Below are 12,240 nucleotides of genomic sequence, written 5' to 3'. Positions count from 1 at the left end.
GGTAACGTAAATTGTTCAAAATGTTCCAATTTAATTGCTTGTTCATCCTACGATATCCTTTTGAAAAGTTCACGGCTTTTGTACAAGTAAACAGTTTAATTGATTTTAAGATAAGTTTGTATATATTCTGTATTATCGACTATTCTTAAAAGCTTTTTCCTACATTATTAGGTCACATCAAATAATTAATAACGTGTACGTTATTGATTAATTGATCTTAAGATCAAATTTTGATTTTTAGAAATTATGCCTATTAAAAATTAAAATTGGACATTTCTTATAAGCAGGAATTGTTAAATTTTGATCTTTGGTAAGTCAAGTCTCTTTTAAATAGTTAAATCAGAACACCATTGTTCTTCTTTACCTACGCTAAAATATAATGTAAACATTGAGTCTTAAATATAGTAAAACAATATTAACTTTAAACAGATCGTAAGACAAATGCTGTGTAAAGATAATAACAAGGTGTGGTCTGACGAAAAGCTCCATATAAACATTATTTTAAGTAAAGAGGCTAACGGTGGTAGAGCCTGTATGGTTGGTAAAGCCGTTTGCGTTTTAGTGGAAAGGTGATGCTAGATGCCAGATGACAGATGTCGGCTGACTTACTCGTACATATAAGGCGACCATCTTACTTTTCAAGAGTAGCAACTCATCTGTGATCGCCTTCTGGTAGAAACTGCTCTATATGATGCTCTATTGGTTACAGAAATCCAAGGTAATAACCGAATAAGTTGACTGCAAGCTCGTATGATATTCCAATTTAATAAAAAAATATTAATTTATAAATTATTTTAAATGTAATGATGTACGGTCATCAGTTTCCCTCGCTTTTCATGAGGAAAACATATTACAAAACGTAAATGACTCAAAATATGGTATAAAGATCTACAAAGTAACTCGATTTGGATTCAACAGTAATTGTATTCCATCTAACTGTTTGTTTAACGCAATTATATCAATAAAAGCATCTCGGCATTAACTCAAAAGCATAACGGCACTACACATTTAGATGCAATCTGTGGCAGAGAAGTCCAAAATCTGGCGTGAACTTCCGCGGCTTGATAACCATCATGTATCGTTTAAGGCAATTTGGTTCATCTCACTTAAGGTGGTTTTATTGTTGCTAGCAAGTACTTTGTTAGTGTGGTTTTAAGAAGTTGAGATTTTGTTTGCTCCGTTAGGAGATCCGTTAGGATTCATGCACTTTTAGTGCATTATGAGGGAAATTTATAGAAGTGGTAATACAGTAAAATATTAACTACTTATTCATTTATACATATTTCGTATTAGGTATAACTTTACATATAACTTCTAAGATGTATTTAGAGCTATATTGTACATAGAGCTTACGAGCTTAATTATATTTTTTGGCAATTGATTATACGAGTATAGATATTATATATACTTTAAAAGGTGGTAAGAACCAGTATTTTTCAATGAGGAATGAACCACCGACACACTTCTAGCATTAAGCAAATCTTACATTTCGATGAAAGGGTAGATGCTGACTTAGAAATGATGCGACTATTTAAGTCGTCAGGAGGAGCAGTGTATCTATCGGTTCCAGATACAATTCCTGTTCTACATACATAACTCAACCGGCATTTATTTATTATTATTTATTTATTTCTTTTATTAAAAAAAAAGTGTCCCAAAAATAATGCATCCTAAAAAATTTCAAAAACAGTACTTAAAACTTTTCCAGCGCAATTTCGCCCGCTGTTTCTGTGGCCACGTAATTTATCGCTGTGTTCCCAAATTGGAATCGATGGGGTTGGAATTAAAACTTGTTCTTATTGCTCCAATTTATAACCACGTGGGATATATGACTTAATAAACCCTTCCGAACGATCTTATGGGGCCATAAATCGACGGGACATTATTTTGTGCGACAGTTAACGGAAACCCGATATGAACTCGGATTAAATTGTTTGAGAATATATTACGTTTTAATAGTCATTTGTACAGTTTGTACTGATTCGGAATCTTTGACTATTAATTATAATATAGGAGTAGCAGACGAGCATGCAGTCCACCTGATGGTAAGTGGCTACTGCCGCCCATTCTGTAGTAAACCCCAGATAGGATTAGATATTCCTGCCTGAGGTCAACCACAGATGCGCCGCTACTGAAAAATAAGGTTTGAAGGTGGTAGAACCCTCTTTGGTTCGACTCCGGCGGCACCTCCGCCACACCCATTTCTACCTAATAACAGCAGTGTTAAACGCTGCTGTGTTCTGGTTCTGGCTGTATTCTGGGTGTGGTAAAGGAGACATACTTTTTGAGGTGTTCTTAGTTAGCCCTCAGGGGTAGAGGTCAGCCCACGTGATCTCTCGTCTGTTACTTCTATATTATAAGAACTTATTATATAATATTACTTCGCTCGCGTTACGAAGTAATATTATTAACTAAGAAGATTTATACAAACTTTCATCCCCTATTTTATCCCCTTGGGGGTTGAATTGATCAAAATCCTTTCTTAGCAGATGCCTATGTTATAACATCTACCTGCATGCGAAATTTCAACCCGATCCGTCCAGTGGTTTGGGCTGTGCGTTGATAGATCACTATGTCAGTCAAGTCACCTTTGAGTTATATATATTTAGATGTAGTCAACCGGCATTAACAGCTTCCACCAAAACGCGAGAACTACTTCCGATAGAAACGTTGAACCATACTGGTCTTACCTCTTCCAACTTCTTGTAACATTTATTTAAAAAAATTATAATGTTTAAAATAATTTAAAGTTCTTAGAAACTTACAATTTACGCAAACAGTGTATTGAGAAGATATTTAGGGATTGATATTGTTTGTTTATTAAAAGCGACCTTACACCATGTTAAATACAAAACTTCGAGTGACAAGTAAGGACAGTATATTTAAGGCCAAATGGCCTATGACATACTTTATATTTTGAATATACTATTATAGTTATTTATTTTATTATTATTGTAGATCATTATTCATCTAAAGTTAAGCAAAGTTGGGTGCAGTTGATAGTTAGATGGGATGGGATGGGATTATAAGATAGATGGGTGACCGTAAGTGGTTAAATTTTATTCGTGCTTCCTGTTTAAGGCTGCTGTCGGTCTCTGTTTTTAAAAATTATTTTGGTTTTAAAAATTATAGATAAATGACTAAACAGTCATCACATCACAGGGCAACGATCATAAACAGGAGCACATTTAATTTTTTGAATAGAAAAAAATGTTTTATTAATGCCAAGATATCACGGTACGTAGGTACTTATTATACTTACTAAGCATGGAAAACTCTGAAAATATAAAATAGATACAGGTAACATACAGCTTGCCTTTTTTCCTTAATTCTTCTTGAATATTCCAAATACCAGTTTAAGACCAAAAACACGACATTCTACTATAATATGGCCATTAAAATAATTTATTAAGTCAGATAGCTTTCTACCTTAATCGATATACCCTCGTCTAGACGGTTGTTTATTCCACATTCAAGCCAATTAGAATAATTATAACAGTAATCTAGCACCTAATAACATGCTATGTATGACGTAGGTTATATAAAACAACGAATATATTAAATCTTATCTCTAGAATAATTTCCATGTACCTAACAGCTATGTTTCCGTGATATTAGTAAATAATAATTGCATACAATCGTATACATAAATAACGCCAGACACACACTCTTACATAAACACACTCTACAGAGAAGAAGAGAAGAGACTTAGCACACGCAATGACTTAGTTGTTATCACGATACACACACACACTCTGACTCTCACTCCTTCTCATACACATAAATAATCAAACAGCGCTTTTACAGGCAGGGGGAGATAAAGAGAGACGGAGTACACGGAATGCTAGGACTCAATATTCATCATTATACACAAACACACTCTCAGCCTCTCACTCTGTCACAGGCACACAAACAATGATCTTTCATAGCAAGAAGGAGAAAAAGAGAGATTCGGTACACGCAGTGCTATCAGATGCTTTCACGATAACATACACCTTTCTGTGTCTCATTTCTTCCCATACACATAAATATAGTTTTTTTTACAGGAAGAGGGATTAAAAGAGGGACTTAGTCCACGTAATGTTCGGACTCAGCTGTAATTATGAAATTTTTAAAACCAAGATGCACACGACAAAAACATATACACACACATAGGTAAGTTAAAATTTCGTAGCAGTGTGAAATTGCGAACACAAAATTTGTTTAGATAAATCAATGGTTACACCGCGATATCGTGATGAGGCTAAATCCGGAAAAATCCGGATCCCTGTCCGGTCATATCCGGAATCACGTCATTAATTCAATCCTTTTATCTTTTCCGATTTTATTTTTATGGCTTCATAAATAGCGGTCTGGGGGATATAGGTGCTTTCCTAAATAAAACCTTTATCGATGAAAAGATAATATTTTTTGAAATATATTATTTGACGATCCACGTGGAGGGGTGGTCATAATCATAATACTGGCAGTCTGCTCCGGGTTTATTCCCCGGCCAGACAAATATTTAAATCACGCATTTAGATATTTGTTCTGGGTATTCGTCTTTGTGCGACTATGGTGTCCATGACACTAGAAAACACCTACTGTGGGGTTGTGACTATAGGTAGCGTAATTTATTTATGGTGTGACGTTTAAGATATATGTATTATTTATTCTATACTTTTTCATTTAAATTAGCTTGTACAAGTGCTGTAGTTGTGTTCATACAGGCATTATACCAGTGTTTAACTATGCACGCTTTGTCTTTTCGTTTGTGAATAAATGCAAGTATATAAGGATGGCGAACAATGTTCACAACACAAAAGGGTGCATTGTCTAAAGCCACGCGCCTGAGAATATGTGCATCTCTGCTTGAGAACGCTAATAAAAGAATGGTAATATACTTAATTGCACAAACACACGTAAGAACGCGCGCACACATACACGCGTGTACAGATAAAGGTGTATACAAGCATGCATTACTACATACATAAATGCGTGTATGTACACATAAATGCACATATATGCATGCATGCTACTTTGTCTTTCTGTACCTACGTATAATATTGGTAAAATATAGATTTTTTTAATAATTAAAGAGGAATTTATGACGTAACAAATGAGCATGCAGTTGACTTGACATTAAGTGGCAACTTCCATCCGTGAACATCTATAGTCAACTCCAGATAAGATTAGAGTCTTGCCTGAGATCATCCACACCCGTGTTACTATCCCTGAGGACCTAGTTGGAACGCCTTGGATAAGTATGTGTCTTCAAATCGAAACGAAGCAGGGCTTAACATTGCTGTTATTAACGATAGTGCGTGGTGTTTGTTCTTACGGTGTCATACCAAAAAAATGCTCTACTACCTTCAAAGGTTCAAATTAACCTTTTGTACAAATTTCATAGTCCTTTAACTTAAACTCTGCGATGATAAGTCAGACTTTCCGCCTTTATAAAAATGTACAGATATAAATTAAATAATATAACGACCATAAAATATGGATTGCAAATTAAATTTTTATTACAATAATTTACGTTATTACCGTAATAAAATATGAAAGGGAAGCTTAGATTATTAACAAAAACATATTATATTAATAAAAAGCGATCAACTTGTTTGAACGGTTTTTTCTTGACGCTATTATTAAAATGCCTGAATTAGATCAATGTTAAGATAAATATTTTACTTGACATATATAAACTAGTATCACGGCCGCTTAGTTTATTAGGTCATTGGGTTTTGTAAATATTTTTTCTTCTTTATCGAGTATGCGGATTCATTGCCACGGATGTCCTGGTTAGAATTGAATGGCAACTAATATATATAGCGTTCCGTATGTATAGAATAAAAACGGGATACAATTACTAAGCTTCCGATGTCTGTCTGTCTGTCTGTCCGTCTGTCACAGCGCTCTACCTCTTGAACCGTAATAGATACACCTTTAAATTGTATTGGAATTGCTTTCATTTATTTAAAAAAAAAATTGAATACTGTAGAGTTTTAGGTCGCTGGTTGATCCGAAATATAATTTGGAACTCTTGTGCGCTAGAAACAATAATGTAGGTGAATTAATGTATAAATACCGTAGAGTGGTGCGGTGCTCCCTTCGGCGACCGATCGACCGTGATGCACACACATTCGCGACTCCCAAATAGGTCCCCAGGACCCCCGTAATATACTATATAATTATACACGTCCCGTGACGAAATCTGAATACCGTCTGTCCGTACAATGTGTGTTATGACAGAAACGTCAACCTTTTAAATTTTGAATTTACTCCTTTTATATATAATCAGTATTTCGACCAGTTCTAAATACTGAACAAATACTATAATATGTCATTTGTTTCTCAAAAAACCTCAAGTCGACAAATGAAAATTAACGGTTAGTTGTCTTACTCGTACTACAAATTTCATAGTGAAGAGGGCTCCTGTAACATTTCTTTCCCTGTTTGTAACAAATATAATATTATTCTAATTGGACGAAGATAATGTTTCTAAAAGTTTGGGCAATTCTATGATTTAGTATAGTTGTTGGCCAAAAGTTAGTAATAACTTAGTTTTTAACACTAATAAAGACCTTATAAATAATATCGTAAGAATAAATAACATTATTACTCTAAAATATAACACGGAAAAAACTGAAGAATGCTCTAAGAATGTAGAAGTAAAACATAATCATTTTTTTTATAAAGCTTATTTGTAAATGAATCGTTCAATGTTATTATTGATTGAGAGATTGGCATAATTATGACAACAACAAAAAAAACAAATTATTATTGTATCTTATGCACAAATGAAAATCATATGAACTTAAGAAAATGCCTAGTATACATATTTAACAATCGTAGGTATTGTCACATTCGACAGACAAATCAATTTATATAATTTATTGCAATAATATCGCATAGCAACCAACCATTCTATCATATTTTATGTAAATGACACGTTCATGCTATGTCTCCGAAAGATTTTTATAACCTATCAATCATTGTAAAATTAAACATTACTTTGATTTACATACATACTGGTGCAATAACTGTAGCGAGCAATCTCTTTCGTCCTTAACGCTCAAAAACTGGTGTCATATTGATTTCAGGCGTAAAAAATGACGCATGAAGTTCAACCGCATATTTCCGATCCGACGAGTTTGCTCGATACGTTATCGGATTTGTTTTTTTTGGCTTTTTTATAATATAGGAGTAGCAGACGAGCATGCAGTCCACCTGATGGTAAGTTGCTAATGCCGCCCATGGACATGTGCAATCAACCCCAGATAGGATTAGATATGTCTACCTGAGGTCGGCCACAGATGCGCCGCTACCTCTGAGGACTAAGCTGGAACGCCTTGGAAAAGTATGTCTCCCTTACCACACCCTTCAAAATGGAACGCAGTAGGGCCTAACACTGCTGTTAAAAGGCAGAAATAGGTGTGGCGGTGGTGCCGCCGGAGTCTATGAGACAGCAAAGGACGAGGAAGTATGGTGACCATCTTATGATACGAGTAGATAGCCATTGCCGCATATGGATATATGTAATCCTATTAAATACGAATTCTACTTAAATTCACTGGCGCATTACTGATTTTCAGGGTTGATTTCATTAAGTGTCTACCAGACGACATTCAACAAACCAGAACAAAACGACATTTAACTTTCTGCGTCTTTCAGAAATTCCTGCATAATTATTTCAATCATACATATTACATTTGAATATATTAGAAATAGTTGCTGTGTCTTAGAATCGGGCCCGTTCAAGACATCAATTAAATATTTATTGAAAGAAACAGTGGCTCAACTATGCGCATGCGCAGTTTCATTGAGATCCATTAAGGCGGTGAAGCGTGAAGCGGAACGCCATTTTTTACTGAATGTTACGTAAACTCTACAACTATTCGGTTGATAATCTTAACTAGAAAAAATATAATATATAGATTTTTGTGTTAAAAAAAAACAAATGAAAATAATCTATTATGTGTGCAATATGTATGCCACTATATACCACTGTCAAACATGCCCAAAAGCCCAAGAGTCATAACAAAACAAAAACAGCTATTCCATTGCCCATTTATCTTTTTAATAGTAAATAACATTTATTTTGTAGAACGTGCCAGCAACAAAAAATCTTTATTGTGTTTATTCTGCAATAAACGGAATTCTCGGTGGACGGGTCCATCAACTGTAGCACAGATTAAAATAAAAGAAACAAACCCGGGAAAAATGCGCGCAAAACTGACAGATTACAAAAAATCGAATCGTGCGGAGGGAGTACGAAATAATTAGTTCTTTATTCGAAATTTAAAATGAGAATATTGTTGTTATGGGCTGCAACGTATACAATAATAATCTATACTTATACGAATTAATTAGATGTAGGAATCTACAATTTTGCGGTGAATTATTGACTCCTGGACAATTGTTATTGTTGCCGAATATTTATCAGCCCATACGCGCGATACCCAATTATTTTAATAAATGTACATAATATAAGTGTAACAGGAAAATTTTAAAATTAACGTGTTATCTGTAAACAAAATTGGAATAAATTGTTGTTTCAAACTTTATGAAAGTATGTATATAAGAGCGGAAATATAATACTAAATTTAAATATTTATAGTAATCGTTACACCCAATTACACAAAATAATCGGTTGTAATTATATATTTTTCAAAACATAGTACAATAAAAATAATGAAGCGAAATTTAGATGTTAAGACAAAATAATTAGTATCTCCAAAATATATAAATTTTTGACTCACCCTTTTCGTCCAGGCCGAGTAAATCAACAGTGCATTCACAGATTAAAAAAAAAACAAAAACACAGCGAAAAAATGGCGCGCAAAACTGTCAGTATGTAAAATAGCGCGAGACGGGAATTGGTGAAAAAATTCGAATTCGGAACGGCTAGTGTTGCATCGCGGTCGGAGGCAGTGCGGTTCTGTAATGAATGGGTCGGTAGTGAGGTGCCCGTTGAACGGCTTTGTCGGTAAATGTGTGCCTTAAAATGTGGCGGGAGTAATGACGGTTGATGCTTTCGATTTACGATTTTGCTTCCAAATTGTTTATTTGTTTTCCTATAGTATTTAGTAGGTTAAAAATTAGATGCATCTTCATTCTTCATACGTCTCATCCTCATCCACATATTTAATACATAATTAAATGCTCTACTAGGTTGCGTTTGTTCACCAAGATATTTATTAGTTTCCTCAGAACAATCTTATTATTTGTCATTAATGTCTTTATTTACGAGTACAATCTAGATTAATTTTGTTATATTTTTGTACAAAGTACGTTAATTTTATAAACATAAAAATTTAGTGAAATTAAAAGAAAGATAAATTACAATAACGAAATAAAATTTAAAAGATTTTAATTTTTGATATCTACGCGACATTCACAAAATGGATGTACGATCGACAAGACAAAAAAAACAATAAAAAATATAAGCTAATATTTATACTCACTTTTTCACTACAAATAAATAATTCATATTTTAAATTTTTGTTAGTAGAAGATTAGTAAGTAAGAGTGAATAAGTAGTACTAACGTTCTATTACAGCTATGTATGTAGTGTCTAACGGCAAACTATCAAAACCTTTAGAGGCGCCTTCAAAGTGTAGCGGTTCATAGATTCGCACCGAATCAAGCTGGCATTTCGGCGGATAAATGTTTGTGGCTCCAGCTCGCTTGTATGGAGGCTGCATGATTGTACATTGGTACTTTATTGTTCAATCGATATTAAAAAGATTAAATAATAATTTGAAAATTAGTATTTTTTATACATCGTCTGAAGGTTTTTCATGGAAAATATCTTTATGCGAAAATGCTGTTGAAATCTATTTAACTTTTTCTAACATAACATAAAAATAGAACCAATTATTTTAAAATTAGAGACACACTTCTGTTTTGTTTTGCTGGAAAAATCTTAGATTTTTTTTCAGGCGACAGCGCAGCTCGGATGTCTAAGAGTCTATAATCATATATAATTGGCTATCCAAACTTCAAAAAAACAATCTTGCTAGACACATATGTCACTAGGCAGTTCTAATGTAAAGCGGGAGTTAGAGCCGCCCGACTATTGACCTCGGGAAGGACGGAGGTATGTGTGGCCGCACAATGTCGTACGCATCAGATGGTGTCAAGCTCACCTGGACTCAAGCCTTCGTTTGAAGATCTCGGAGTCCTCTACGAAGCGCCGAGGTCGGCTGCCGGGAGGTTTTAGTGCGGTAAGAATCCCACATAACCCTGTGCAACTAACATGACACCGGGGACATTTGAAGGTTTCCCCCCGTGTACACAAAAAACACAATTCTAATGCGGAGTGGATATTGGTTATTAGGGAATCTATGTCGGATAATTACCAAGCGCCCATAAACAAGGTTCAATGACTATCCAAGATAATCGGGACCGACTTTCCAACTTTCCAGGGGATCCAATCTCACAAAACATGTTACTTGATTATTAATGTCCCACATTGCCAGTCGTATATCATTTTAGCAAAAGTCGTTACGCGTTATTTATTACATTTGTTGGGTAAAGGATTTGCCTAACTACCTAATTCTTACGCTACATTTCTTATCTCAAAATTGCAGATCTAAATCTTATATTCAAATTTAATAATCCTAGTGTAATAGCTGAATAAAGGGGCATTCAGTTCAACTGATGGCAAGCTATTCCATTCTTTTATTGATAAAAAAAATCTCGTCATTAAATTTTATTTTGTTTCAATTTATTTCAATATAATATGGTGCATCTTTTATCTAGAACGACAAGATATTTCGTGGGATAATAAAATCAGGTAAGTGGTAAAACAAAAATAATAAAATTTCTTTTTACACAGACATAAAATATAACTAAAACGCAACTACCGTAGGTAAAAAACTGGTGCAAACAATTTAAAATTTACATATTTTATGCATAAAAATATCTGTATGGAAATATTCTATGTTTGTTAACAAGATATTTACCAAAAAAGAAGCTTATTTATTTAAATAAATGTAATTATTTGTTTGTCTTTTTGTGCAAAGTAATCTTAGAAATAAGTGCATCCATTTTTTGAATATAATTTTGTTTGAACACAAAAAACTAATAACGATAAGGTAAATAACAGATATGCGGAAAGAATTTAAAGGTGGTAAAACGAATATGGTTTGACCGGGAAGGTAACACCGCCACCCCTATTTATAGCCTCAGTGATTTATTGCGTTTCGATGAGAGAGTCGATGTGTGCTGACTTATATGTGAGGCGACCATTTTTATTCGCAGGAGTCTCAGGAGTTCTCTGCATCTGTGGTCGGCTTTAGGCAGAGGCCCGGCGTTGATCACATTGTCCATGGGTGACAATGATCTTAACGAAGAAACGAAGTGTCGTCCTGAAGACAGTTTCTTCGTTAATCTTATTAAAAAATACGAAAAATAGTTAACGCACTAGTACATTGAAAATCCGTAATCATGGTAAAACGCAAACGGAGTCACGTACGAAAATACGTCTAGAAATTAAATTTTAGAGTCAAATAACAGATCATAATCTCTAATTTGCCATTTGCTTTATGGCAGGAAGTTATAATGCCAGAGTTTTGGCTAGTTATTACACAAACTGGTTTTAAATTATAAGTTAATTAATTATTGATAATAACGCAGTGCAAGGTGTAGGGCGCTGTTATTTAATATTGTTTGCATTGTAGTATTATATTATTATTTATAATATACTATTTGTGCCCGCGTCTGCGTTTGCATATGCTTTTGAATGCGACAATGTAGCACTGCTGCCGTCTGGTTTAAAAGGAGAAGTAAGGTAGATTTCTTTTTAAGGCGTCAAACATTATTTTATTGATCAAAAATGTGTAGAGACACTAATTTATTTTATGAATATTTAAATATTAAGAAGTATGTTTTTTATAACATCGAAATAGCAAACGAGCATGCAATGCATCTGATAGTTAGTGACTACTGCCACCCATCAGCTGTAAGCAACGCGGAAAAAGATTAACCCAAGATAAGGTTAGATTCCTACCTGAGGTCGGCCACAGATACGCCGCTACCTTAGAGTATAAGCTGGAATGCCTCGGAAAAGTATGTCTACGCTACCACACTCTTCAACCCAAAACACAGCATCGCTTAAAACTGCTGTTAATATGCCGGAGTAGGTGTGACGTTGATGCCTCCTGAGTTGAACCATGGGGTTCTACCATCTTCAAAAAGTTTTAATTATTGTAATTTACTTTCAGGAAATATACCAATTACGGTATAAACATTGAG

General features: G+C 34.3%; 1 protein-coding gene across 1 annotated transcript in view; it reads right to left on the bottom strand.

Moving 5' to 3' along the window:
* Window positions 1-8,962, bottom strand: part of LOC140744553 (uncharacterized) — a 48,038-nt gene extending 39,076 nt beyond the window's left edge. Inside the window, exon 1 of the mRNA XM_073076186.1 lies at window positions 8,742-8,962. The gene's annotated coding sequence lies outside the window, so the exon portion shown is untranslated. The remainder of the gene's footprint in view (window positions 1-8,741) is intronic.
* Between the last annotated feature and the right edge of the window lie 3,278 nt (window positions 8,963-12,240).

Source organism: Epargyreus clarus, unplaced genomic scaffold, assembly GCF_041222505.1.
Source record: "Epargyreus clarus isolate Ecla_fem2 unplaced genomic scaffold, WU_Ecla_fem_2.2 ptg000008l, whole genome shotgun sequence".
Lineage (NCBI taxonomy): Eukaryota > Metazoa > Arthropoda > Insecta > Lepidoptera > Hesperiidae > Epargyreus > Epargyreus clarus.
The sequence above is the reverse complement of the archived record's forward strand: the minus strand, read 5'-3'. Positions and strand labels throughout refer to the sequence as shown.